This window comes from Lutra lutra, chromosome 14 (assembly GCF_902655055.1).
Source record: "Lutra lutra chromosome 14, mLutLut1.2, whole genome shotgun sequence".
NCBI lineage: Eukaryota > Metazoa > Chordata > Mammalia > Carnivora > Mustelidae > Lutra > Lutra lutra.
Window position 1 is genome coordinate 27,176,320 of NC_062291.1, and position 15,345 is coordinate 27,191,664.

The window sequence follows — 15,345 nt, forward strand, 5'->3', positions numbered from 1 at the left end:
GTTCCAACAAATATCAGGGCTATAGAAAAACAGTTTTAACATAACAACTTCGTACCCATGAGCCCTTCTTGAGGAATCTATTAGAGATAGGTATTAGAGATGAGATCTATTCAGCCAAGAAGGAGCTGCATAAACAGGAGCATGTCCATTGGTGAGCATTTTAAAATATACATATAAAGATCTGAGACTAAAGGGAATATGGGGATTAGGGTGGAAGACTAATATGCAAATTTTTTATGTCTTAAAATACTTATGACAAAAATTAATCATGTATTAGGTCACAGAGATATTATCAGGAAGTTCCATAAGGTAGAAACATTATAAACGCTACTCTTAGATCACAATGTGATGAAATCAGAAATTATTAACAAGGCAAAATCAAAAAAGCTCTTTTACTTGGAAATGTCAATTAAATAATCATTAGTTGAAAGAAAAATACAAGCTGAAGTTATAGAATATCTAACAACAACAACAAAAAATGATACCAGTAGTTGATGGTGTCTCCATTCTACTCTACCCTTCAGCAACTAATTTTTTTTGCAAAATCTGCCCGAAGATAGAACTTGACCACTTGAGTTTAGATTTTGCTATTTTCATTTTTAAAATAAAGATTGTATGTATATATGTATGTATGTATGTATGTATGTATTTAGAGATGGGGGATGGGCAAAGCATGAGGGAGAGAGAATCTAAAGTAAACTCCACACAGAGCACAGAGCTCAATTCAGGGCTTACATAAAGGGATAGATAGATACACTCAGCATCACTTGGACCATGAGCCAGCAAATGCTTTTTTGTTAAGAGCTAGGTAGTGTACTTTAGGTGTAGGGGTTCATACGATCTTTGAACAATTTATCTCTGCAGATGTAGTTAGAAGTGGTCATAAGCTGTATGTAAATGAATGAATGTGCCTATGTTCCAATAAAACTTTATTTACAAAAACAGGCAGTAAGCCACATTTAATTTGTGGTGTGTAGTTTGCTGACCCATGATTTTCACTGTTTCTCTTCACCTCCACATTAGAAATTTTTGCAAGGTTAGGGTGGGAATGGAGGTCCATCAAATCCTCCGTTCTTACAGACATTTCTCCAAAGAAGACGCACACACGGCTAACAGACACATGAAAAGATGCTCATCCTCATTTATCATCAGAGAAATGGAAATCAAAACTATAATGAAATATTGCTTCACATCTGTAGAATGGCTAAATGGGGAAGTGGAGGAAAAGGACCACCCGTGAGCTGTTGGTAGGAATGCAAACTGGTACAGCCACTGTGGAAAACACTATGAAGGTTCTGAAAAAGTTAAAAATATAACTACCTTATGATCCAGCAATCACAGTACTGGGTATTTACCCCCCAAATATGAAAACACTGAAAGGGATACATGTATGGATTATATATGATGGAATATATTATTTAGCCAGAAAAAAGAATGAAGTCTTGCCATTTGCAACAACATGGGTGGAGCTAGAGAGTATAATGCGAAGCAAGTAAGTCAGTCAGAAAAAAAAAATCATATGATTTCATTCATATGTGGAATTTAAGAAACAAAACAAGCAAAGGGAAAAAAGGGAGAAAGTCAAATCAAGAAACAGATTTAATTGTAAAGAAAAAAACTGATGGTTAGCAGAGGGGATGGTGGTAGGGGGGTGTGGTTTAAGTAAGTGATGGAGAGTAAAAGGAGTTCACTTGCAATGAGCACAGAGTGATGTGCAGAAGTGCCGAATCACAATATTGTCTGCCTGAAACTAATGTAATATTGTATGTTAACTAACTGGAATTAAAATCGAAACTTAAAAAAATCCTCCCATCTCTATAAACTCATACAGAAGACTTTGTTCTGTTTGTACCTAATCTCATCTGTGAGTTGGAAATTATAATAAGACTAATGATTATAATAGCAACAGTCATCATGTAATCATTGTAATTTATAGGACACTAGAGAATGGCTTCCTTATCTTCTGAAACCCTGCCCTAGTCCACCAGGCCATTTGGATTATTTATTTACCTCTTCAGTTGCAGACTCTGCTACTTTAAAATGAATCACCATTTATTAGAAATTTGCTAATGTGAAATCCTGAAGGTGTAATCTTCTGATTTTTAAAAACATAAAAGGCTCTGAATGCCCATCTGAAAGACGGAAGGAGGGAATGTAATTAGGAACTCTACAAGGCCTTAATGTTTCCTCCTTGAATTGAACATTTTTAATCCTTCTGCACCTCTTTGTTTTTTGTCTATTACCCATTGCTACATGCTATGTCCTTTGCTTTGAAATGTGACAAAGTAATCTGAGCTCTGGTTCCTGTTGCAGAGGGAGGCATTATTGATTTCTTGGAGAGCAGCAAGAAGACTTGCAATGTTGCTGTTAAACTTGGCTGACAGATCACAAGAGCTTGGACATCTAATTTACTCTAATGAAATCATGGGGTTCTCTGGCTGTCCGGCCTTGAGGGGAAGTGAAAGGTCAGGAAAGCGAGGATCCTAAGCAGCCAGGCATGAAGGGTGGTTCATTCACACCGTCCAGTCTTATTCAGAAAAGATATTAGCTGAATTCACCTGCTCCAAGTTAACCAGATGGTCTTCTCAGCAAATGGAAAATTAAAAATGTCTGATCATCTCTGTGCTGGTTACAATTTAATTGCTCGATCTGGAAACCTTACTTCTGGTTTTTGAAGCACTGCAGATTGTTGTAATTTCACAGCTAAGAATATATTAAACAGAATTAAAAAAAAATGTTTGAGAATGTTTTTAGCCATCTCTTCAATTAGCTGGTAAGTCTCTTCTTTCAATAATCTTTGTTAAGCTGTCTGGCGCTTTGAGAGGTTCTGAAATCTGTGATGCTCCAGTTCCTGCTTAACGGATCCTCTTTCATAACTGCTTTATTTTCGTATTGTGCATGACTTTTATGAGGAAGGAACAAAAGGAAAGCAAACAAGCTGATAATGGGCTTTTCTTTAGACTCAGTGACTTTCAGTGTTTTTTACAGCCTCTAGGACACATTCAGCTTAATATCTAAGTTTGTCCCCATACTCCCTGAATGGCCTATGGCCTATTTCTGCAGATATAGAAGGAGTGAGATGAATTTTGAAAAGCAATTAGAAATCTTTTAGCATAGCATTATAATTTCATATTTATATTCTTTTACATGAGTAGTTGGTATTCCAGTTGGGTCTCTGAGGCACAAAATGATTGCTGAATCACATAGGATGAGTTGAATAAAATTCAGCATATATTTCCTACTAAAGGCTATTGTTCTCAAATGCAGAAAAAGTAGTATGATGCTTTGGAAGAATGCTGGAATAGATATTCATATAAGCAGCATTTTATTTTCAGTGCTGTCATTTCCTTTTTATGTGGTAACGATGACCCATTTAATTCTCTGAATCTCAGTTTCCTTATTTTTGAAATGTGTCTAGTAATACAACAACTGTTCTTAAGGGCCTGCCTGCCCATAGAGGTAGGCACTTTTACATGTGCTATTTAATTACTCCTGACAAATCTGTCAAGAAAGTATTATCCTCAGTCTGCACCTAAAAAACTGAGGCAGAGAGTAGATGAATTTTTGCAAAGTTCAATGGCTGACAAATGTCATGACTGGGACTTAAATCCAGAACTTTTAACTTTGAACAAAGTTTTCTTTGCACTGAGTCTCAGCTGCTTCCCTCAGGTCTTGTGCTAAGAGCAAATTAAACTGTGCAAAAATTAGAGCTTTGTGAACATGAGGTTAGGTTATTAGTTAATTATTTTGGCAACCAATAATTCTTATATAGGTGCACTTTTTAAATCTACATATTGTAATTCACATTATAATCATAATAATAGCTTAACTTTTGTTTAGACCAAAGCGCCAAGAATTATGGAAAGTGCTTTAATGAATCACCACACTTAATGCTCCCTACACACCTACAAGGTAGATATGAGTAATCCTCATTTTACGTTTGAAGAAGCTAAACAGTGTAGCTTTGAATTTCACAATCTAATTTACTGTTTTTTTTTTTTTTTTTAACTTTCTTCTTTCCTAAACTATTAGGTTTGCTTGAAAACTGAAAATAAAGCCAGAGTCTCTAGGGCTTCTTTGTTGAATTTTTATTGTTTTTCCAAAGTTCCATAACTATTTACCTCAGAATGAGAAGGAGTTTGAACAGGCAGAGGGAGGAACTGGGTTCTGCCTTCCTTATGTTGCCACAGGAAGACACTCTACTGCAGATTGCACAGGTCTCAGTTGCTCCATAGTTACTCAGGTGAATTGGAAGACGAGGGAAACTCCTCACGGGATTCTGATGTGGACAGTGCTGTGAGCTGTTTTCTCTCAGGTGTTCTGCATGAAGATTTTGTCTCAATTTGAGATGGTTATGGTGGACCCTCTGCAAGGAGTAGAAGTCATGCTCTTCCAGTCAGGTCCTTATGTATAATGCTTTAAACCCGTGCTTTTATCTGCCATTATTTTAGTTAGTTCCTAAGGGTATGGGTGTGTTTCTATTAGAATACATATGTTTTTTTCTCATTAATATAAATAAATAACTCCCTATTTTATATGTTTTACACATTAAAAGCTATACTCACAAATAATAGTCTCACCCCAGATTGGAGACTGAGTTATCACACGTTCCATGGAAGACTCTCGTTCCCATATGGAAGCTTAGAGGGGATGAACAGTTTGCCTAAACATCACAAAGAATAAAGGGTCGGCACACTTTTGTTTTCCCGTTATGGTGAACTAAGTAATTTATACCAGTCCTCCACTGAGTGCACATACAGCCTCCAGAAATACTATGAAAACATCTGCCTGCAGGCGCTAGACTGTGAATAACATAGTAAAGAATGATCAGGCCAGGATGTGCAGGTAAGTGAACCCTGGGCAGGTTGACCCACACTTCAGGACCACTTTTCTTCAAGGAGGAAGGCTGTTTGTTGATCCTTAAGTGAGCAACAGAGAGACTGAGATGCTGAAGAACACTTTGGAAATCCTTTCCTTGATGGTAAAGGTGGAGCTGAGTCCTAGGTCCTGCAATGGGGTGCTGTGCTTCAGAGCTAAGTACTGCTATTCAACACAACCCTGCAAGAGACAGTAGACTCTTCAGCTTAATATCATCCCAACTCCTGAAACTGATCCCTGGTGATCCTGTCCCCAGTTCTCTGGCAGAAGCCAAATGAAATCTTGTTGGAGATAATATACTAGCCTATTTGTTTTTTACAGTTTTCCAAAAATATTCTTAATAACGTATTGGGCAAGGGATGTCTGGGTGGCTCAGTGCGTTAAGCCTCTGCCTTCAGCTCAGGTCATGATCTCAGGGTCCTGGGATCGAGCCCCACATCGGGCTCTCTGCTTGGCAAGGAGCCTGCTTCCCCCTCCCCGCTCTGCCTGCCTCTTTGCCGACTTATGATCTCTCTTTCTCTGTCAAATAAATAAGTAAAATCTTCAAAAAAAAGTAATATATCAGACAAAAATTAAATAATGAGTCAAATGAGGAGGATAGTGTGAACAAAGAAGAGCTGAAAAATGGAAAAGATAGTAGAAGACGGGAGCTCTATATGTTGGAGTTATCCAATGCAAAGTAAGAAATGTCTTTATATTGTACTCAGGAAGTTAAAATGAGATTGAGAGATTTGGCAAATAATTTTATTCTGTTTTTTTTTTTTTGATAAAGACTTTATTTGAGAGAGAATTAGAGAGAGAGAGAGAGAGAAAGATAGCAAGCACTAGTGGGGGTCAGAGGGAGATGGAGAAACAGATTTCTTGCTGAGCAGGGAGCCCTTTGTGGGGCTCCATCCCAGGACCTGAGACCATGACCTGAGCTGAAGACAGATGCTTAACGAACTGAGCCACCTATGTGCCCCTGGCAAATAATTTTAAAATATGAAAACAATGCAAACAGAAATTAAAGAATTAAAAAATACAATACAAATTAAGAACCTACATGGTGAATAGAAAAGCAGATGGATACAGCTGAGGAGAACCTAGTGAAGTAGAACCTAGATCAGAACAAACTACACAGGGCGCCTGGGTGGCTCAGTGGGTTGGGCCGCTGCCTTCGGCTCAGGTCATGATCTCAGGGTCCTGGGATCGAGTCCCGCATCGGGCTCTCTGCTCAGCAGGAAGCCTGCTTCTCTCTCTCTCTCTCTCTGCCTGCCTCTCTGCCTGCTTGTGATCTCTCTCTGTCAAATAAATAAATAAAATCTTAAAAAAAAAAAAAAGAACAAACTACACAGAATTACAAAGAGAGAAGGATGGAAAAGATACGGTATAAATGTAATAATCATAAAGGATATACCAAGAAGGCGAATATGTCACTTGGAGCCCAAGAATAAAAGGAAAGATGGACTGCGACACAAGATACATTTGAAGACATAATAACTGAATATTTCTCAGAGTTTCAAGAAGTTTTTTAAAATTTTATTTATTTATTTGATAGAGATTACAAGTAGTCAGAGAGGCAGGCAGAGAGAGGAGGAAGCAGGCTCCCCGCTGAGCAGAGAGCCCGATGTGGGGCTCGATCCCAGGACCCTGAGATCATGACCTGAGCCGAAGGCAGAGGCTTTAACCCACTGAGCCACACAGGCGCCCCTTCAAGAAGTTTTAACAAATCATAAGATAATAAAGAATTCTGAGTCAAACCACATCAAACATTAGTTAATAAACCTTATAAAGAGAAAAATGTTGGGGCGCCTGGGTGGCTCAGTGGTTAAGCCGCTGCCTTCGGCTCAGGTCATGATCTCAGGGTCCTGGGATCGAGCCCCACATCGGGCTCTCTGCTCTGCGGGGAGCCTGCTTCCTCCCCTCTCTCTGCCTTCCTCTCCGTCTACTTGTGATCTCTCTCTCTGTCAAAATAAATAAATAAAATCTTTTTAAAAAAAAAAAAAGAGAAAAATGTTAAAAAGCAGTCATAGAAAAATCAACACGTTGACTTTAAAGGAACAATAATTAGATTGACATCTGAATTGTCGACAGCAATGACAAAATAAAATTATGGGTCATTTTCGTTCAACTTAGATGTACAAATACTAAAAAATATTCCCAAACTAGTCTGACAGTCTGTTGAAAGTGGTCTTTAATATACCCATGTTGGATTTATTCCAGGAATGGAAGGTTATTTAAGATTTATAAATCAATCAATGTAATTTATTTTTAGATTAAAGGGAAAAAGTAACTTGATTGTTTTAATAGTTGTAGGAGAAGTATTTTAAAATTTAAAATATATTTAAATATAAATGTTTATCTATATATGAAACCTATCTTAGATTTCTAGAAAAAGAAGGGACAGTTCCTAATTTCTTCTCCCCTGCAAAAACTTCTTTAAAAGAAACCTACAGCAAATATCTTACTTTTTGGCAAAATACTGAAAGCTTTCTTTTTAAGATTTACATAAGATAAAGATGGTAGGTACAACCACTTTCCTTTAACATTGCTCTTGAAGACCCAGGCAGGACTGTAAACAAGGAAAAAAGTTTAAAAAAAAAAAAGAAAGAAAGAAAAAGAAAGGTATAAGGATTAGAAAGCAAAAAAATAAGCTATCATTATTCTCAGATGATGTGTTTTATTCCTAGAAAATGCAAAAGAATCAAGAAATCAATAATTTGTTATAATGAATAGTTTTAACTAGTGTTCTGGATATAGGATCAATATGTAAAAACCAAATGTATTTCTATATGCCAATAATAACAGATAATGTGATTTCAAAAATATATTGCCTACAGGAGTATTAAAAGTCATCAGATCCTGAGGAATAAATAAAATAACTATGTCAGATTCTCATAAGAGAATATAAAACATTATTGAGAGGACTTCTTAAGATCTTAAATAAATGGAGTAATGAACAATGTTCATGCATTAGCAGACACGATACTGTCAACTTGTCAGTATTTCCTGAACTGATTGATAGTTTCAGTGCAACTCCAATCATATCATAAGAGTATTTTCTTGGGGCATCTGGGTGGTTCAGTGGGTTAAGCCTCTGCCTTCGCCTCAGGTCATGATCTCAGGGTCCTGGGATCGAGCCCCGCGTCGGGCTCTCTGCTGGGTGGGGAGCCTGCTTCCCCCTCTCTCTCTGCCTGCCTCTCTGCCTACTTGTGATCTCTCTCTCTGTCCAATAAATAAATAAAATCTTAAAAAAAGAGTATTTTCTTAAAATATGCATGCATGTATATAACTTGACAAGCTGATTCTCTAAAATATGTATGAAAGTGGAAAAAAGCCAAAACTAGTTAAGACACAGCTGATGAAAAACAAATTGGAAAGACTTTCTCTACCTGGTAGCAAGAATTAAGTCCACAGTAATTAAGAAAGTATGATATTGTCACAAGGGTAGACTACGATACTAAATCTATGGACAGAAATAAGATCTCAGGAAGAGCCTCAAGCATATGTTGAAACTTGTTTTATGAAAAAAGTTGGCACTGCAGATCCCTGGGGCTTTTCAATAACTGGTGTTTGAACAATAAGAGCATATAAGAAAAAGAATGTAGTTTTACCTCTACTTCACAACATACACAAAAATCAATTCCAGGAGATTGTAGATCTAAATGCAAAAATAGATTAAAATAGAATAAAATCTTCAGAAGCCAATACAGTCATGGCTCGGAATAAGAAAAGCAAAACTTTATTTTACCATTTTGAAAAAGATTGATAAAGTTGACTATAAAACTATAGTTTTTATAAGGTAGAGGAGATATTTACAGCTCATATAGCCTGTAAAGAGCTCATATTCACATTATAAAAAGATCTACAAGTCAACATGCAAAAGACAGAAAATCCAACAGAGTAATGGACAAGAGATTTGAGCAGGCATTTCATAGACAAGTATATCCAAGTGGCCAATAAATATAGGAGAAATTGCTCAACTATAGTTGGTATCATGGCATGAAAATTAAAGAAATTAGATACCTTTATCTTCCCATTAATATTGTTCACATTTAAAAGGCTGACATTTAAAGTGTTGACAAGGATATGGAACAACTGGAATTTTATACAATGCTGATCACTAACCACTCAGTCTGAAAAGCCAAGCTTGTCCATCAGCAGAAGCAAGATGAGGATGAGGATCTGGAAGTCTCTGGAAGTGCTCGTGTCTGCGGGTCAGATGGCCCACATCTTGGTTGGTGGAGCCTGCAGTGGGGGAAAGAGAGCAGGGGCAGTGAGGAGGAGATCAAGGAAAGCTGGAATCCAGGGGACACACACTTGGAACTACTGATGAAGATATGAGAGTAATTTTGTGCTATTTGGCTTCCATTCTGTTCCTCCTCCTCCAAATCCCATGCAAATTCTTTTGGCTAATTCTAACCCAAAGCTAGACAGGGAACATTTTCTGGGAAACATAGTCCTAGTTTAACAAAATTGATAATACAGTTGTTCAACACATTTTATAATAAAAATTATTTATATATTTTAATTTAAATTCAAGTTAGTTAACATACAGTGTATTACTAGTTTCAGAGGTGGAATTTAGTGATTCATAGGTTGCATATAACACCCAGTGCTCAATACTTCAAGTGCCCTCCTTAATGCCCATCACCCAACTACCCCAGCATCCCACCCATCTCCAGCAACCCTCCGTTTGTTCCCCACAGTTGAAAGTCTGTTATGATTTACCTCTCTCTCTGTTTTTTATCTTATTTTATTTTTCCTTCCCTTCCCCTATGTTCATCAGTTTTGTTTCTTAAATTCCACACATGAGTGAAATCATGTGGTATTTATCTTTCTCTGACTTTGCAAAAATAGTGATTTGAAGGGGCAAATGCACCCCAATGTTTATAGCAGCAATGTCCACAATAGCCAAAATATGGAGAGAGCCCAGATGTCCATTGACAGACAAATGTATAAGGCAGATTTGGTATATATATATATATATATATATATATATATATATATATATAATGGAATATTACTTAGCAATTACAAAGAATGAAATCTTGACATTTACAATGATGTGGGTGGAACTAGAGGTATTGTGCTGAGGGAAATAAGTCAGTCATTTTACAATAAAAATTTAACCACCGATGAGCAGATGAAAAGATGAGATTTATTTTTAAAGACTTAAAAACCTATGTCAATTCCAAAACCTATTTGGAATTTTAATGTAGCCTTTTATTGTTTGTGTCATCTTGGGCAAGTTACTTAAACCCTCTAAGTCTTAGTTTCTTTGCCTACAAAATTAGGAAAATGATGAGTTGTAGACTTGTGTAAGGATAAAAATAATGCATATACATTTCCCAAGACGGTGCCTAGTTTGTTGCAAACCTCAATAAATGGGTCCCTTTAGCAGCACCACTTTTGGATAATGTGTAAAGACACTTGTACATTAGAATCTCTTGGGGAGCTTTAAAATATACAAGGTACAGATTGCCCAGAGAGATTCTGATTTATTTGGTATATTTCCCTGTCAATAAGGGACCAGTTGAGTTAGAACACTTCTATTTTACAAACTTCTTCAGTCATAGAGAAAGTCAGACTTTGTTAGCTGTCTGCAGACCGGTACCCTTTGTTTACAAGTTTTTGTTTATTTGTTTTAGTTTTTTATACATTTTAGACATGTTACCAGAGGGTATACTCTAACTTTCATTAGATATACAAGTCACGCTGATAACCTTGAGTGAAAATGTGAGAAATCCTTGAAAGGAACAGGGAGCCCATCCCCATTTTCATCAATATTTTGAGATGCTAGTACTATAGAGACCAAATTCATTCATTCATTCATTCATTCATTCTTTCTTTCATTCATTCATTTTTGGATTACTGCTACTTACAGCTTCAGTGGATGACCTTTCAATGACCTTGTGCCAGATTGGAGCATGGACTGAAAGAGAGACATTCTTACTGTAGCCTCCTCATCACTGACTACAGACAGAAGAAATGTCATACCATCAAGAAATTTAAATGTGAGATACTGTGGTGATTTAATTCACAGGTATGCTCAATGCAGTATGAGTGAAGAGAAGTGAAAATTTGCTTCTTAGAATTCAGTGGGAAGGCAACTACTAATCTTCAAGTTGTAGTTGAGTTCCTTTTCATTGGCAGGCACTCTTTAATGCTTTAAAAGTTTAATACTCTCTGGAGAGGAGTTAAATGCGTTTTTAAGTGCCATTTGTTGTGTGTTCCGGGAAAGTGAAGTAGAGATGGGAACATTAGGGTCATAGTGTGTTGTTATTGAAAATGAATCCCATTTTACCTCTACTTCATAGTATTCATATATTTTTCATAAAATGAGTACATCCCTATTTTAAGATTTAAGATCTACCTTTCAGGTTTGTCCTCTGGTGTGTAGGGTGCTTTTTCTTTTTCTTTTTTTCCCCCTTGTATGTAGTTGGCAGTTCAGTTGTTAGAATTGTATTTCCTAAGATTGTCCTGCTATACTCAAAACTCTGATTTCTTTGAACTAAATTGGTCACATGAATTAATGGAAAGCAGAGAAAAATGAAGAGAGATAAAGATATTAAAATATTATGTTTTGGGGACAACTGGCACAGTCAAAACTTTGGAATAAAGCTGAGAAGTGAGCAGTTTTGGGAGGTAGTCTGAATTTTGCTCTGCACTATAGGAAAATCAAAATCCTTGATGTAGTCCTCCAAATTTAGGTAAAAATACTTTTATGTGGTTTTTCATGCACAGGTATGAAGTTTGAAATGGATTTTCCTCTCCATCTTATTCTGATTTTCTGTAAATATTCATTGAGTTCTACAGTGTGGCCAGAACTGTCCTAGACAATAGTGAAAACACAAAGTTCGTGTTCTCCTGGGGATTATAATTAGTTCATTCCTACAACTAGGGCTGTCCCTTGTTGCAAAATCTTTATCTACCACAGGCTCTTTAGAGGCTGCTTTCTTTCTTTCAGACACACGTTTTTCCCCTGAGACCTAACTGGTGCCAGTTCCTCATTCACTAACTGAAATGCTCCCCAGCCATTGTCTGTAGATTCAGTAATGGAAATTTTAAAAGGTACCAGTTGTCAAGAACAGCTTGTACCAGGTATTCTCCCCATTATCTGCATATGTCATCTTGCTTGATCCTGAAAATAATACTAAGAAGCAGACACTGTTATTTTGCCATTTTCCTGTACTAAAGAAAGATTTTCAAAGAAGTCAAAGCACTTGTCCAAGGTTACTTGGTAAATAGATGCCCCAGCTGAGAATCAAATCAAAACAGTCTAATCAAAATAAGAGGCCCTTAATCCCCTACACAAGTAAAAGAAGTATTATTTCTCACACATGTGAGTAATCTCATTTTGAAATACAGATATGCTGTTATTAATTTAATGCCAAGTAGTTCAAAGAGACAATGGTTTCATAGTAACCTCACTTGCATTTTATTTTCTCTTATAAAAGTATAGCTTGTAACTACTTGTAAAAATATATACTACTGTACTACCAGCTTCTTGAGGGTTAAGAGTGTTTAACTTTGTATTTTCCCTCCTCAGACCACATTTGACCTATCGAAGGAGGGCAATAAATGTTTGGTAAATGTGTAAATGCACAGATGTATGATTCCCATTGCTAATTAATTAGAACAGTGGCTCAGACATCTGACATATATATGCAGCAAGTATTGGGGTGAAACAAATGATTGGAAAACAAGGTGTTGGTAAACACAGAAGAGTATGGGAGACAGTAGCAAACAAGAAGAGATGAATAAGTTAAAAGGCCAAATGCTTATTTGCATATTTTTTCTCTTTGTTTCCTTAAAACTGATACCAAACGGACTCATTTTGAAAAATTAAAATGATTAAATCCATTGTTGAAATTCAACTGCTTACTTGACATTGGTTTGCATTTTGTTTTCCTACATCCCATAACTAGATATAGTCATTAAAATTTCATGCATGAAACCCAGAAAAATTTAAAAAATTTCTATTTTATATCTAGAGTGAGCACATTGAGTTTTGGGATCCCTGTAGAATTAATTAATTGTTTCTCTACTTTGTATTGTATAGAGAGACCAGTGAGGGGTAATGAATAATTTCAAGATATGACATTTTCATGTTACTTTGTTTTTGTTTTTCTCTTTATAATTTTTGAATTGATTTTAATTAAACAGTCCTCTGTTTATGAGAGACAAGAGGAAATTTAATATCCTCAAATTAAGGAAAACAAACAAAACAGAGAAAAACTGAGCAAAGTTGGTTTCTTGAATTATACTTTGCATTGTGATTTGAGGTTTTCTTTTTCTTTCTCTTAAAGACAGATTTGATAGAAAAAGTGCACCCTGGGAGAGTTTTCTAAGCTTTCACAGCTCTTGTCTGAGGTGAATGGTGTTTCATTAATTTCATATGCAATCTTCTTATGTGACAGTATAATTATAATATTATACAGCTTAGCTAGATGGCTTTAAATGATCTGCCAGTACAACCCCAGAAATGAAGGGTCATGCAGGGTACAAGGAGTCTTCAAGATTCCATTTTGAAAACTAAGTACTCTTGGCAAGGGACAAAATTGTTAATGTGTTTCTATATTTGAGGTGGCTTCCATTGCTCATAAGGTACATTACAGCTCAGTGTGATGTCTCTAATTCTTTGAAATGCCAATCACTTCAGTTTATGTTTCTTTTGCTTTAGGTAAGAACCCGGGGGCGGGGGAAAACTGATCGAGGAGGTAGCACAGATAGGAGAGATAAAGCACCCCCATGCTTTGCTTTGAGGTGGAAGGAATGTAGTTCTGGATATTAGAAATTCACTCAGAATAACTGAAGACCTATGGCGGGGGGGCGGTGTAGCAAAACTTTTCTCCATCGAAATCAACTGTCTTTAGTACATCATTAAGAGCACATTGATACCTGGAACTTTCCAAACACATTGGTTCCAAGACATTGGTTATTTTCATATCACTCATTTGAATTTATCCACATCCATCAATTTCCTGACAGATTGGACCTTGTATTGTTTTCAATGGAGATAATAGGTAAAAGAGAAATTTAACATTAAGTGTAACCTCAGCACAGTGAGAAATCAAATTTCTTAGTCTCTGACAGGCTTAGGTCTCTAGTATGCAACACAGAGTTCGGTTTTTACCCCCTCAACATAAGTGGTTGGGGAAATCAAGAAATCAAGAAAGCCTAGGAAGGGGAAACCAGAATTCGGACTTTGTTATTTCCAGCTTGGTACTATTGGCTTTTCCCCCCCCTCCAGAATGCTATAACAACCAGTCCATTAAATGGGGAGAAAAAGTAGTCAAAGTGGTTGTATGGAATTTTGGAGAGATAATACATATCATGTTGTGTGTGTGTGTGTGTGTGTGTGTGTGTGTGTGTGTTTTGTTGTTGAAAAAATAGACATAGGATTGTTGTGGTACACTGTAGTGAAAGTAACTTGGACTTGGAGTTATTTGCTGTATGACAGTAAATGATTTCTTTAGAGTTTTTGAACATAAATTTGTTCATTTGTAAAATGAAGATGGACTATATGGTTATAGGAGGTATCTCTAAGTACCTCTAAAATTTAGTGATTCCCAGGTTTACATATCCACCAGTTTGAGGTTAGTTTGCTATGCTAGGCTAAGAGATTGGTAAACATAGTTCTTACACAGTTTATAAATTGTCAGAATGAAAACTTTTAAAAAAATGCCAAGTACTATTTGCATGAACTTCCAAATAAAGTAAAAAATTTAGGAGTCTTCGAAAAGTTCCTGTCTTAATCTTTTCTGTTTGACACATTCAAAATTAGTGAGATGTTTAAGCATCACATGTTACCATGAATTAAGGATGCTAGGGAGGGGGGAAAAAGTCCCCTAGACAGGTTTTAATTCTTGAGGGTCCAAATGTTTTAGGAATGCAATTTTTAAAATGTTAATTATGTATTGAACAGCAATCTAACACATTCTGATACAATCTGGGAGATTATCAATATAAAAATACTAGGTTCTTTCAGAAACAGAATTTTTATTTAATCCTCTGGATTGTCATGAGCCAAACTTGAACATAGTGCCAGCATCAGTACTTTCAAAAACTCAAGCATAAAAGACAGAAATATTAAATGATATAAAATTTGCATTCTACTTTGAATTTTCACAAAAATGTTGTAATATACCTTTTACTTCATTTTTCTAATTCTTCAGAGATAAAACAAAGTGAGAATTATCTGGAGAGTTTTGGAAAGTGTAGTTACTAAATTTTTGAATCCAGATTTTAGAGAACACAATTGAATTTAAAAGACATGAAGGGATTTATTTGTGTCATATTCACTCACTGCACTTTCAATACTTTCTGAAGCAAATAATTCAAAAAATAGCTAACAGGCAAGAGGTCAAGCAAGCAGCAAGAGGGCCGGTCAATGATGAACAGTCAATGTCTTTCTCTCTTCCTTTCTTTTTGGTTTTATCATTTAAAAAAAGGAATGAATTTTTTGTTCAGAAGCAAAATAAA